Source organism: Microcebus murinus, chromosome 1 (genome assembly GCF_040939455.1).
Source record: "Microcebus murinus isolate Inina chromosome 1, M.murinus_Inina_mat1.0, whole genome shotgun sequence".
Classification (NCBI taxonomy): Eukaryota; Metazoa; Chordata; class Mammalia; order Primates; family Cheirogaleidae; genus Microcebus; species Microcebus murinus.
Genome location: NC_134104.1, coordinates 125,204,817 through 125,217,914, shown reverse-complemented (window position 1 = coordinate 125,217,914; position 13,098 = coordinate 125,204,817). Strand labels below are relative to the sequence as shown.

General features: G+C 49.0%; 1 protein-coding gene across 1 annotated transcript in view; it reads left to right on the top strand.

Annotated features, from left to right (window-relative positions):
- The window catches only part of SH3BP5 (SH3 domain binding protein 5), a 75,114-nt gene that overhangs the window by 39,119 nt on the left and 22,897 nt on the right, over positions 1 to 13,098 (top strand). The window lies entirely within an intron of this gene.

Here is a 13,098-nt window from a genome sequence, read left to right as displayed (position 1 = left end):
GCAGAAAAAGAGCATGGACGCTTAACTCTCTCTTGCCTGGAAGACTGCGTCCTGCGTTGGAATCTTGGCTGGAGATTCCGGGCAAGCAGCAGCTGTGTTTTGGAAGCCTAGAGTCTTGAATTAGGATGGCGTCCGGAGGGAGAAGAGCAGCAGCCTCCGACCCAGGCCAAAGGCTCCTGACCCGGAGCAGGCATGTGGGCTTCAGTCAGAAGGGCCATAACCTCCCTTGTGGCTGGCTCTGCCCTGAGGAGTCCCGGGCTGGGGCTGGAGCAGGGAGAGAGTTGCTGATCTTGAGGTTTTGTCTTCCGGTGGAGCAATGGGCCACTGCATTCAACCCTTTCCTGCCTGGCAGGTGGCAGGAAGCTGGCATGGGCACTGGTTGCAAGCAGCCTCAGCCAGGCAGCATTTGATTGGAGGAGCTGTCCTCTGCCCCCTTGTCAGTTGGGAGGTTAGTGTCACGGACCATTCCCTGTTCCCTGTCCCCTCTGATTTGCACGAAGGCATGTGACTCCCGATCAGTGCTGTGGGTGGGTGATGTGCTTTCTGAAGCTAACAGATGTGGTTTGCCACCTCAGGATAGTGGTTAGAGAGAAAGCAGGGTGTGGAGTTTCATACTCTGTCTGAAACTGTGATGCTTCTCTATTGTTTCTTTTTCTTTTTAATTGTGCTCTATTTTCAATAAAATTATTGTGTTGACACAGATAGCCCCCATCTTTCCCCCTCTGTAAACCACAGGCATTCCTGGAAAGAGTGGCAGGGTGACTAATTTTTCAGTTAAAGAAAATCAGACTATAGGATGTATTTCAGCTACCAGTTTTGTCAACACTGGTAGCCCTTTTTATGTTGCCAGGCAACAAGGCTTGGACCCTGGCCAAATGGCAATGTTCCTCCTTCACACTTTGGGCGTACCTTCTGTTCCCATGGGGATACCCCTGCTTTCCTGCCTTTTCCACCTCTTTTTCCTCACCCCTCCCAGGTGTGACCTCATATCTTTCCCCTTTACTTCTATGAAAATCTACCCGTAAGAATCTGCTGAATTTATTCATGGTGAGGAGTAAATGTTGTGACTTAGATTTATGGCCTTCCAGGGCTTTCACGTAGTTCTGAATTAAAAATGTTTCCATAGCTTGGGATACTCTGCTTCCAGCCTGGTGGGACTGCTGATTCCGAGCTTAGGGTTTGTCACACTGCAGGAGCATCTTGACATGTGTGAGATGGAGCCGTGCCCGTCACACTAGGAGGGAAATGCGTAAAAGTCCAGGCCATGAGCAGTCTTCATTTCTATGCAGTAGAATGTTCTTTTGGAGCTTAAAAGGTATGGTTGGCAGATGGAATACAGGACACTCAGTTTAATTTGAATTTCAGTAATAACGTATAAATTTGTCCCATGTCATATCTGGGATATAAACTAGAAAAAAAGTTATTTAGACTGAATATGGTGGCTCACACTTGTAATCTCTTTACTTTGGGAGGCCAAGGCAGGAGGATTGCTTGAGGCCAGGAATTTGTGACCAGCCTGGGCAACATAGTGAGACTCTGTCTCCAAAAAAAAAAAAAAAAAATCAGCCATGTATGGCGGTGCATGCCTATAGCTACTCAGGAGGCTGAGACAGGAGGATAGCTTGAGCCCAGGAGTTTGAGGCTGCAATGAGCTATGAACGCACCACTGCACTCCCGCCTGGGTGTCAGAGCAAGACCCTATCTTTTAAGAAAAAAATTGTTTACCTGAAGTTTAGATTTAACTAGGAGGCCTGTATTTTTACTTGCTAAATCTGGCAGCCCTACAAAAGACGGAAGTTGTGGTGTTGAGGCATCAGCCAGATGGAGAAAGTAGTTTTGGGGTCAGCCATGCCGTCTCAGCTCCTGAATTCGTGGCATGTGGAGCTGTGGAGGGATTCTGGGTCCCTGTTTTGTCTTCCCTCTGCCTGCAGCCTTGAGCACGCACAAGTGAAGGCATGTGCAGGAGTGTTTTGTACGCTAAAAAGCACTCAGCGTGCTCACACTGCAGGTCCTGCTATTCCCCAGCTGGCGTTTCTAGGAAGAAATGGGGTTTCTAAGGTTGGGGGCTGTGCTTGAGATTTTTTCTGTCCCTCCACCCACAGCCCTCACTAGCTTGGTTACTGAGAGCTGGCCAGTGCCAGGCAGAATTCTGAAGGGCTTCATGAGAGGCCCCATCAACTGGGTCTCTTCTGAAGAATCTTCTGGCGCGGTGGCTCACGCCTGTAATCCTAGCACTCTGGGAGGCTGAGGCAGGTGGATTGTTTGAGCTCAGGAGTTTGAGACCAGCCTGAGCAAGAGCGAGACCCCGCCTTTACTAAAAATAGAAAGAAATTAATGGACCAACTGAAAATATATAGAAAAAAAATTAGCCGGGCATGGTGGTGCGTGCCTATAGTCCCAGCTACTCGGGAGGCTGAGGCAGGAGGATTGCTTGAGCCCAGGAGTTTGAGGTTGCTGTGAGGTAGGCTGACGCCATGGCAATCTAGCCTGGGCAACAGAATGAGACTCTGTCTCAAAAAACAACCCAAAAAACAAAAGACCTATGGTTTTCTGCCCATCCTCTGTGGGGGATTGGCTATAGACATGAGCCCCTCCCTTCTCAAAAAAAAAAACAAAAAAGAATCTTCTGGAATATGGTTTCCTTAGCTGTTCCTTCTCTTGCCTTCTCCCGCCACGTCCTTGTTTCTGCCTCCTCCCAGCTTTCTCCACTTCTCTGCTTGTGAGTGCCTTTACTAGTTAGCTTGATCATTTATTAGTTCATTAATTTTTCCATTTAAAACTGTCCTATCACTCCTGTAATCCTAGCACTCTGGGAGGCCAAGGCAGGCGGATTGCTCGAGGTCAGGAGTTCGAAACAAGGCTGAGCAAGAGCGAGAGCCCGTCTCTACTATAAATAGAAAGAAATTAATTGGCCAAGTAACATATATAGAAAAAATTAGCCAGGCATGGTGGTGCGTGCCTGTAGTCCCAGCTACTTTGGGAGGCTGAGGCAGGAGGATTGCTTGAGGCCAGGAGTTTGAGGTTGCTGTGAGCTAGGCTGACGCCATGGCACTCACTCTAGCCTGGGCAACAAAGCGAGACTCTGTCTAAATAGATAGATAGATAGATTAGATAGATAGATTATCTATCTATCTACCCTAGACACTGTGGAGCTCACGTTCTCATAGAGGAAGGAGTGCCTCTTTGCTTCAGTGAAGGCAACCGTGAGCTCTGGCGAGGAGGCCTCGCTTTGTATGTTTCACTTTGAAGAAGTGGTTTAAGTGGGAGAAAAAGATGCCCTTTGCTCACTGATTCGTTATCAGCCACAAGTGCTTTTCCCCAGCCCTTTGGCAAAGCACCATACTCCAGAGAAAGTGCTTGACCTTTATTTCTGAAAGTGGTAGTATATCGAAGTCTTCTAAAGTTTTCTCGTTCTCTGAACTTAAGTCTCTTGATGTCAGGGTAAGGCCAGCTTAGTGAAGGTTCTCTTTATACTGAGAAGACTGGGAGGTCTGTTTTCACACTGACCTGGGCACTCAACCAAGGTGGCAGAAGGCATCTGCCGTGGGCTTCTTTGAGAGCAGTTGCTGGAGGTGTAAGGCACTGTATTAGCTTATGTAGGTTTTTCCTCTGCCTGGCTCCATGCCAACCCCCAAGGCCATAGGACAGGATAGAGGTCTGCAGCCTGAAATTCTGAAATCTGCATTGCCCTGTAAACAGAGTCATAGCCTCATCTTCTATCAATTTGGAATTGCATTTGGTTGTAAGTAACGGAGTAGTCAAACAGTGGCCTAAGTACATAAGGATTCCTTCTCTCCCCTAACAGAAGGCCTAAATTAGGCAGTCTGCGATTGGTGCTGTGACTCTGTGGTCACCTGAGATCTAGACCTATTTGGTGCTGTGACTCTATGGTCATCCTAGACCTATTTGCTGCTCTATCCTACTATGTGAGTCCCATCCTCAAAGTCACCTCTTGGTCCAAGATGGCCCCAGAAGCTCCAGACATCTCATAAGCAATTCAGGACAGAAGGAGGAAAAGAGGAAGGGACACAGGTCCCTCCTATTTTAAAGAGTCTACTTGGTAGCTCAGACTCGGGTGGTGCAAAAGCAATTTATGTAACCAAAGTGTTTGTACCCCTGTAATACTGTGAAATAAAAAAGAAAAGAAACAAAATCTATAATAGCATGAAAATGAAATAAAGGAATCCAGATTGGGAAAAATAAATAATCTACTTGGAAGTCCCAGACAATATACTGCTTCCATTCATTGCTAGAACTCACTCACCTAGGCACAGGTAGCTGCAAGAGAAACTTGGCTTGGAGTCTTTTAGGAAGGGTTATTTCTGAGGGTGAAGGGGACAATGGATATTGGGAAGCAGCTAACAGCCTGTATCATGTTTGTTTATATACTAAAAAGGCTCTGGGTTAGAAAGAGGCGGGCATATGTGGCCCACAGAGCAGGCACAGGACTCCTTAGAGCAGGGAAATATGGCACCTGCCCGCATCTCTCACTGTGTCACCTCCCTCCTTCTGTGGTGTATGGAAAACTTCCTTTCCTTTCTCCATTGTGTTGGAGATCCATGAGGAAATGCTAGCTTCCCGTAAAACTGTATGTGTCTGTGTGTGTTTCGTAAAGCCATAGAATTCATTCATACTTTCCTTTAACAGATACTAATTAAATGACTCATTTCTCATTGACACTTTTTTGGTACAAGTCTTGGTGTCTTATCTGTTCTGTTGAAATAGCCTTTCAACTGATCTTCCTGCCGTCTCATGGCTCTGTCTCTCCATGCTGCCTCCCAGCTGAATTACCTTGCCAAAGTCAGTTCTGCCGGTAGTCCGGCACAAAAACTTTAGCACAGGTAATGGTTAATTTTATGTGCCGACTTGGCTGGGCCATGGTGCTCAGTATGTGGTCATTGTTTGATTCTGAATATTTCTTTGAGAGTGTTTTTAGATAAGGTTAACATATAAACTAACATAGATCAGTGGACTTTGAGTACAGCAGGATTGCCCTCCTCAATGTGGGTGGGCTCCATCCATCAGTTGAAGGCCTGAATGGAGCAAGAGACCTCCCCGATCTGGAGGGAATTCTGGAGCAGATGGCCTTTGGGCTCGAACTGCAACGTCGGCTCTTTCCTGGGTCTCCAGCCTGCCTGGAGATTTTGAACCCTGCGGATTTTGAACTCGCCAGCTCCCAAAATCACATGAGACAGTCCCTTGTACTAAATCCTGTTGTCTCTGTGTACATCCTATTGGTTCTGTTTTCTGGAGAACCCTGGCTAATATAGCGCTTTTCTTTTTTTTGAGACAGAGTCTTGAATGAGACAGAAGGGCTCATGTCTACAGCCAGTCCCCCACAGAGGATGGGCAGAAAACCGTAGGTTTTTTGTTGTTGTTTTTTTTGAGACAGAGTCTTACTCTGTTGCCCAGGCTAGAGTGCCGTGGCATCAGCCTACCTCATAGCAACCTCAAACTCCTGGGCTCAAGCAATCCTCCTGTCTCAGCCTCCCAAGTAGCTGGGACTAAAGGCACTCGCCACCATGCCCGGCTTATTTTTCCTATATATATATATAAGTTGGGCAATTAATTTCTTTCTATTTTTAGTAGAGACGGGGTCGAACTCCTGACCTTGAGCAATCCTCCCTCCTCGGCCTCCCAAAGTGCTAGGATTACAGGCATGAGCCACCGGGCCCGGCCTTCATTATTATTATTATTTTTATTTATTTATTTGTTTTTTTGAGACAGAGTCTCACTTTGTTCCCCAGGCTAGAGTGAGTGCCGTGGCGTCAGCCTACCTCACAGCAACCCCAAACTCCTGGGCTTAAGCGATCCTCCTGCCTCAGCCTCCCGAGTAGCTGGGACTACAGGCATGCACCACCATGCCCGGCTAATTTTTTCTATATATATTAGTTGGCCAATTAATTTCTTTCTATTTATAGTAGAGATGGGGCCTCACTCTTGCATAGGCTGGTTTCAAACTCCTGACCTCGAGCAATCCGCCTGCCTCGGTCTCCCAGAGTGCTAGGATTACAGGTGTGAGCCACCGTGCCCAGCCCAATACAGCGCTTTTCTCCTGTCTCTGTGTGGAGCCCAGATCCGAGCACAGCACACGAGGCTTTTTTCTGTGTGGCCCAGCCCCTCTCTCCTCTCTGCACCTGCACTTCTCTGTGCTGTGCTTCAGCGGCTGCCCTCCCTCAGCCCCGCCACCGCTCTCAGTTGCCGGGTGCAGCGTGGTGTTGTACTCACGATTTCCGAGAACATCACGAGATGTTCTGCATCATTACATATGCTGTTCTCTTTGCCTGTGACTTTCTCCTTCTCAAACTGACTAGCCCTGTGGTGCTCAAGACGGTAGCCACGAGCTGCTTAAATGTAAATTGATTAAAAATTAAACTAAAGAAGTCATTTCTTCTGCCTTGCCAGCCACATATGGAGTGCTCAGTAGCCACATGTGCCTGATGGCTACTATTTTGGGACAGTGAAAATAGAGAACATTTCCATCATTGCAGAAAGTTCTGGACAGCAGTGCTTAGCTTTTACCCTTTGCTGGATTAAAAATGAAGGCACAAGTCAGTATAACTTCTGTGAATCCCTTCTGTGTTCTCCGTCCTGAGGTCCCCATCCCTTAGCTTCTTGTCAGCTCTGCTTCTTTGAGAATTTGATGGAAGTTATGGATGTCATCCTCTGAAAACAGACATATGTGCATGGGTGCATAAATGTAAACATAACTTCAGAGTATTTATTAGCTTCCTTTAAATGTCACGCGTGTCCTGTGGGTTAATACCTGCAAGCTAATGCCACATACTTAGGACAACCTACACGTCTGTAATGCTCACTGTCTGCCTGTTCTAAGTACTTTATGCGTATGAACACACTCATTCCTCCAAGCACGTGAGCTAGGTTAGGTTCTGTTATTATCTGTGTTTTGCAGCTGAGGCACAGAGAAGTAAAGTGCTTGGGGGAACAGAGGTCATGAGTGGCTTGGCCAGGATTTGACCTAGGCATCTGTAGTCTGGATCTGTGTTCTTAATCTCTAAATCATGGGTTAAGAACCCCGTCCTGGAATGTGAGTTCGAGAGCAGGAATTGCATCTTATCCCTTCTGTATTTTAATAATGCATGGTGCGTGGTAAAGATGAAGTGAATAATTGCTGTAAAGAGAAATGCTTGGAACAGAGAGAGTATAACAAAGGTTTAAGACCATACTTTTCTCGGCCCCGAGACATTTGGATTCTTCCACATGGGCATCTTATCCTTTTTCTTTCTCAGATCCATTGGCTGCGGTGTGTTCCAACCCTTTAGAGCTAGGAGAATGCCTCCGAGTTCCTCGGACCTGCTTTGCTTGGCGTGCTACCAGGTGGAGAGAAGGGATTTGCTGGGAGCCTTGGCTCACGTGGAGAGGCCCTGCCACGCCAGCTCGTGCCAGCCTTGCCGCCCCAGGCAGGGGGCCCAGCTGCTGCCCTGGCCCTGTCACAAGGCCATTCCCATCTATTCCGAAGATCCCTAGGTGGCCTGGAGTGATCAGGGCTTTGCTGGCCAGAGGGGACCCTGGATGTGTGTGCTCTTGTGCCCCGATGTGCTGGCCGCGGGCTACCGCCTTGCTGCCTGTCTTCACACTTGCATCAGAACAGATCCCTCCACTTTTTCGTGTGCCGTGCCAACTGGGGAAGTATGCTGTGTTAGCTCTTGTTTATAGTAATCCCTCATGTTTATCTTTGTCCCCCTGACCTTGAATTCTTTTGGAAATCTTCTTGCAGGTGGTAGTTAAAATTAAGCCAAGTTATGCTGACCCAGAGCAAAGTACGGTCGGAGGTGGAGATTTGATGTGTCAGTGAATCCGTGGCTCCTTTGGCTGTGCTTGTGTGTACCAGGCAACACATAGTGTCAGGTGACCCAGGGAAGTCTGCACTTGGAGGAGGCGGGAGGAGGGGAGCCAGTGTCCCTGTCTGCTGAAGGGCTTGGAATAGCACCTGTTTGCATGTTCAGATCCTCTGCCATCCTGATGGTGGCCATGGTGGTGATGGTGGTGGTGGCGGTGGGGCTCACAGTGCCTTCAAGGAGTTTGAGTTTGTAACCTTGTCGAGATGACCCAGTGAGTGGTAAGATGATTCAAAAGGTGTGTCGCCAGTATGTTCATGGTGTTGAGCAGTTTCCATACCGAGTTTTCACATACACTATCATATGATGGGGCAAACTGCTAAAAAAAGACAGAAACTTGAGCTTGTGAATGCAGAGAGGGTAAAATTTCACCCAGGCATGGATTTCATGAAGACTCACTGGGATCTGGGTTATGTGTCGTTCAGCTTGGAAAAGATGAGGGTAGAGTACAGGGGCAATTGTGTGGATCTTGAGAGAATGGCATTCACACCACCTATTTAGTGTGTACAGTTTGGAGCATATTTAGTTGGGTTTTTACATCACCATAAACGGCCATTTCCAAGGATAAATGCACTCAGAGAGTCATTTGTCTAATTGTGTGAGCCACAGGAGAAGAAGAAAAATACAAATGCATTAAAATAATTGACCACAAGGGAGTTGTTTACAGATTATCATTTTTACCATTGCTGGGTACCTTAATTAGAAAAATATTTCTTAAGTCATTGCAATGTGGTAGCCACTATGTTAGATTTGGGGGATTAAAAAATTCAGCAACACAATTTTGGGTCTCATAAGGCTTCCCAGGTCACTAGGGTGGTGCTGCTGTAACGAGATCACAGCAGTTGCATGTACTGTGCACAAGGCAGAGGGCTGCGGGTTACTGGACTCTTGTGCTGTAGCTCCTTGACTCTGAGGGTCCTGGGCCTGGAGGACCGGCCAGGTGTCTTGTCATCCAGCGTGTGTTGCTGTCCCTGGGTCTGAGTTGGCCCACTGTTCCTGTTCTCTCCTTCCTTCACACACCCTTATGGATCTCTCCCAGGCTTGCAGGCTGGGAATACAAAGCTCTGAGCTTCCGAGTTGCAGAGTGAGTTGGTGTTAACCGAAGTCACTTTGTCTAGAAAGGCTGTGCCCTCTGCTTCTGTCAAGGGCAGCCCCTTGAGAGTGAGACCAAGTGGTGTGCGAGGTGTTGGCTGGCGGGAGACCAGTCCTGGCCGATACAGCCAGTGAAGAGGTCCCGGCCTGCAGGGAGGGGCCGTTGACGGACACTCCCTTCCATCATTTCTTTTGGGTATTGCTCATCAGAGGCATGGGGGATGCTAACGGCTTTGAGTCCATTTATGTCAAGTGTGTTGGAAAGCAGTCGCTGGTGGAGACAAGCAGAGCACAGGATTAGCTCATGAGAGTTTGGCATGTGGCGTGTCCAGCTGAGCGGGCAGGTGGTGAGGACGGATGGACGCTCTGGCCTGTTTCCAGCTGCCTCTTTTCTCTGAATCCAGAGAGTGAGCCTTCCTGTGCCGAGCTTAATGATATCCCTGAATGATGGGTTATCTTCAAAACCTTAGATTAGTGTAATAGTCTGAATGTGATTTGAAGGAGTTTGGGGTCCTTGTTCTGGGTGGGTGGCTTAGGAACCACAGACTGTCAGTCATTTCAGCAGAGCATGCAGAATGGCACACAGGAGCTGGAAATTAGTCCTTCTAGACCAGGGTGGGGGTAGGGATGGAGAGTAACAAAAGTACCCGGGAGAATGGCTTTGGCGGGATGTGTGTTCGTCTCTGTGCTGAGAGTCGTGGGTGATGAGGTATAAACTACAGTTCCTGTTCTCACAAATGCTGTTCTGCAGACTCTTGTGTGCTCGGCTATTGTTGGGCAGTGAGGCTATCTTTGAATGAGTTCTCTGTCAAGTGCTGGGAAATTTAAGCTCAGTGGGAGTTCGAAAAAGGGGGAAACCAGGAAGCCTAGGAGACTAGAACCCTTCACTCTGAGGGAAGGGGTGGAGGGATGACAATCTTTTTATAACCTATGAAAAGTCAGAAGGAAGACAGTGTTATTCAACAAATGAGTCTAGGATGTAGCAGAACCAGAATTCAGAGGATGGAACATCCTGAGATGGGTCTTAAAGGGTGTGTGTTCCCGGCAGAGGGAAGGCATGTGCCATAGCCAGGAGTGAATGGCTGGGTCTCACTGGGTGCGTGGGAGTTGAGAACTTGTGCTGTCGCCCGATTTTGTAGGGGGAGGGATTAGGCAGGGGAGTGACACTATCAGATATGCACTTTAGAAAGATTACCAGCTATCCCAAATGCACTTGTGCAAGACTGAATATGTACCATGTGGGGTTTAAATTGGCCATATGAGATCGGAAACTAGGAGACCAGTTAGAAGGCTTTAAAAATGACCTAGGTGAGAAGCCATGCCAGATGCATCTGCAGAGGTTTCCTTGGAGCCCATCTGTTGCTTGGTACAGAGCTGGGGGCCAGGGAGGGGTTAGACTGGGCTTGTCGGGCCTTTGGATACTCTTGGCCACAGGATGTGGCAAAGTGGGCATACATATGGTGGCGTGGAGAGAGTCCAACTTGTCACTGACTTGAGCGTCCTAATTCCTTTTATCCTCCCTCTGTCAGGGCGGTGGAAGAAAAGTGCAGGGAGGGGCAGGGCTTGTTCAGGTGCCTGCAGTTTGGTTTTGGCACTTGTTGAAAGTGCTTTGTCCAGATGATGTGCTTTGTCTTTGTAAGTTGGGTGTATTTTTGTCCTTGTGCTGTCTCTGCCAGGGAGAGAGAAAAGACTGAGATCAGAGATGAGGACTTCTGGACAGCTGGAGTGGTTGGTTCAGCCACTAACAAGCTATTAGGGGCCAATGTTGGGCCCAACTGAGACTACAGGCATGCGCCACCATGCCCGGCTAATTTTTTCTATATGATTTTAGTTGTCCAGCTAATTTCTTTCTATTTTTTTTTTTAGCAGAGACAGGGTCTCGCTCTTGCTCAGGCTAGTCTCAAACTCTTGAGTGTGAACGATCCTCCCACCTTGGTCTCCCAGAGTGCTAGGATTACAGGTGTGAGCCACTATGCCCGGCCTTGATAAGAACCTTTAAAAGAACACATTTTTACATGTAACAAAATTAATAGTTCCTTAATATTATCTAGTATCCAGTCCTTTTTCAAATTTCCCCAGCTGTTTTAAAAATGTGTTTTCTTGTGACTGGCTTAAAGCATTTGAGTGGAAACAGCTGTTTTTTGGTTCAATAATTAGGGTGGTCCTCCTTTTTTCCCCCTCAAAGTATGTTATTGCTCAACCCAGTGACATAGTTTTAAAGAAAGAACCATGTGGTAGATAAATACCAAAGCAATAGCTGATTAAGAAATGTATAAAGAAGCAATTTTGTAAACTTTTTATTATGGAAAATTTGCAAACATGTACAGCAATAAAGATAGCAAAAGCAAAATATCTCAGTGGTTAAGGAGCCTGCTGGCTCACTGTTTGCACATGTTTAAGCCAGACACTGCATTACAGACTGTTCCTTGTGGGCCCCTGCTGTTTCCAGAACTGTAACTAAGGCTCCCTGGGAGTTCACAAAGGCCTTGGAGTTCTAATCTGAGAAGCTTAGTGACTTGTTCAAGGTTGTGGACCCAAGACAATGGTTATTGCTGGTGCCAGGAATACACCCTGCTCCTCCCAGTTCTCTCAACACAGTCCGCTGGGTCAGAGTGGCCCAATTGTGCTGGTCAATCAGTACCAGCTTTGTGCAAGGCATGGCAATGTTTCTTTTGTTGAAATTGTGGTGCGTTAAGAGCTGGGGTCCTTGGGGATCGGGGAGCTCCAGGCGGCCTGTTTGTCCGTGTGGTGCTGGTGGGACCATGTCTCTGGAGAGCAGTCCCTGGAAGTGTTGGCAGCTGTGCTCACAGTCACCAGGTGGAGAGGGCAGTACCTACACAGGCAGAACCCGGAGAGGGAGCAGCCGGCCACCTGGCTCTTCAGTGGGAAAGAGAGGAAGGGGACAGAGGTAGGAGTCGGGATCAGAGCTTTGCCAAGGGCATCGGATGCCATCAGGTCCTTGACTCCCCAGCTGTGGCTGAGGGGAGGAGATGCTCCTTCCTGTCTGGCGTCCTAGTTCTTTATACACCCACCTCTTCGTGCCTGTGCTCCGTCCTCCTCGTCAGGAACCAGCAGCCACTCGTGAGCTGCAAAGGTTCGTCAAGAGGCGTAACTACCGAGCCTGTGCGTTTCCCACGTGCGGGATGCCAGCTCTCCCTGGCCCTGTGGCACAAAGCGGCACTCAACTCCCTCAATCCTTGGGCGATGGCCAGGCCACCTTTCGTGGCTGGGTCTGCATCATGCATCCCAGCGGAAGGACGGGGTGGCTGCCCTGATTGGCGCGTGTGTGTGTCTGGGAGATGCTGATGCTTTGTGGGCCCGGGAATGACAGTGTGGGGGCGAAGGCAGAGATGGAAGACACATGCGAATGGACTTGCAGGGAGGAAGGCACAGCCCTGCTGAGCTTGGAAACCCACCAGAGTGGAGGAACTCTCCACGTGCGCACGCATTTGAGGATTTGAGAGATGGGGCACGTGCCATGTATGTTGCGGGGCAGAGAGAGAGGGGGCATGCGACGGTGGTGGGGTGTGGCTGGTGGGGAAGGTGGCTGGATTGGGGTTGGTGGAATACCCAGGCTTGTCCCTTCAGGCAGGCCAGTTTACTCGTTAGGCTCACTGAATTTTCATCTGTAAAATGAAACAGTCGGTCCTCATGGCCTCCGTCTCCTTCCATACCAAGACCCTGTGGTTTGGTCCTGTGGGCCAGGAGTCTAGGTTTGGTGGTGGCGCCCTGGGGTGCTGTCCACCCCCCCCCCCCCCCCCCCCGGCTCAGGGCACTGCCTCGTGCCTGGCCCTGGGCTCCTGCCCGTTGGTAGGTAGGTCTGTAGCTGGGGGAACGTGGCCCCAGCCCTGGCAGCGAGAGTGTGAGAGAGAGAGAAGGAGAGAGAGAGCGAGCAGAAGCCAGAGGAGGGCCGTGGGTGCACCCTTCTGGCGAGGGTGGGTGGGAGGAGGCTCGGCGTCTGCCGTGTCCCTGCAGCAACAGGAAGGATCTGATCTGGGATGCGCTGTTCCCGAAGGCCCTGCTGTGTGCAGCTGGCAGGCCTGTAAGCTGCCAGTAACTGTGAAGGGGGCAGAAGTGTGGGGAGGGGTCACAGAAACCAGCTGGCTGAGCGGCCTTGATACGCTGGTTAGGGCTATAAGCAGGGGGC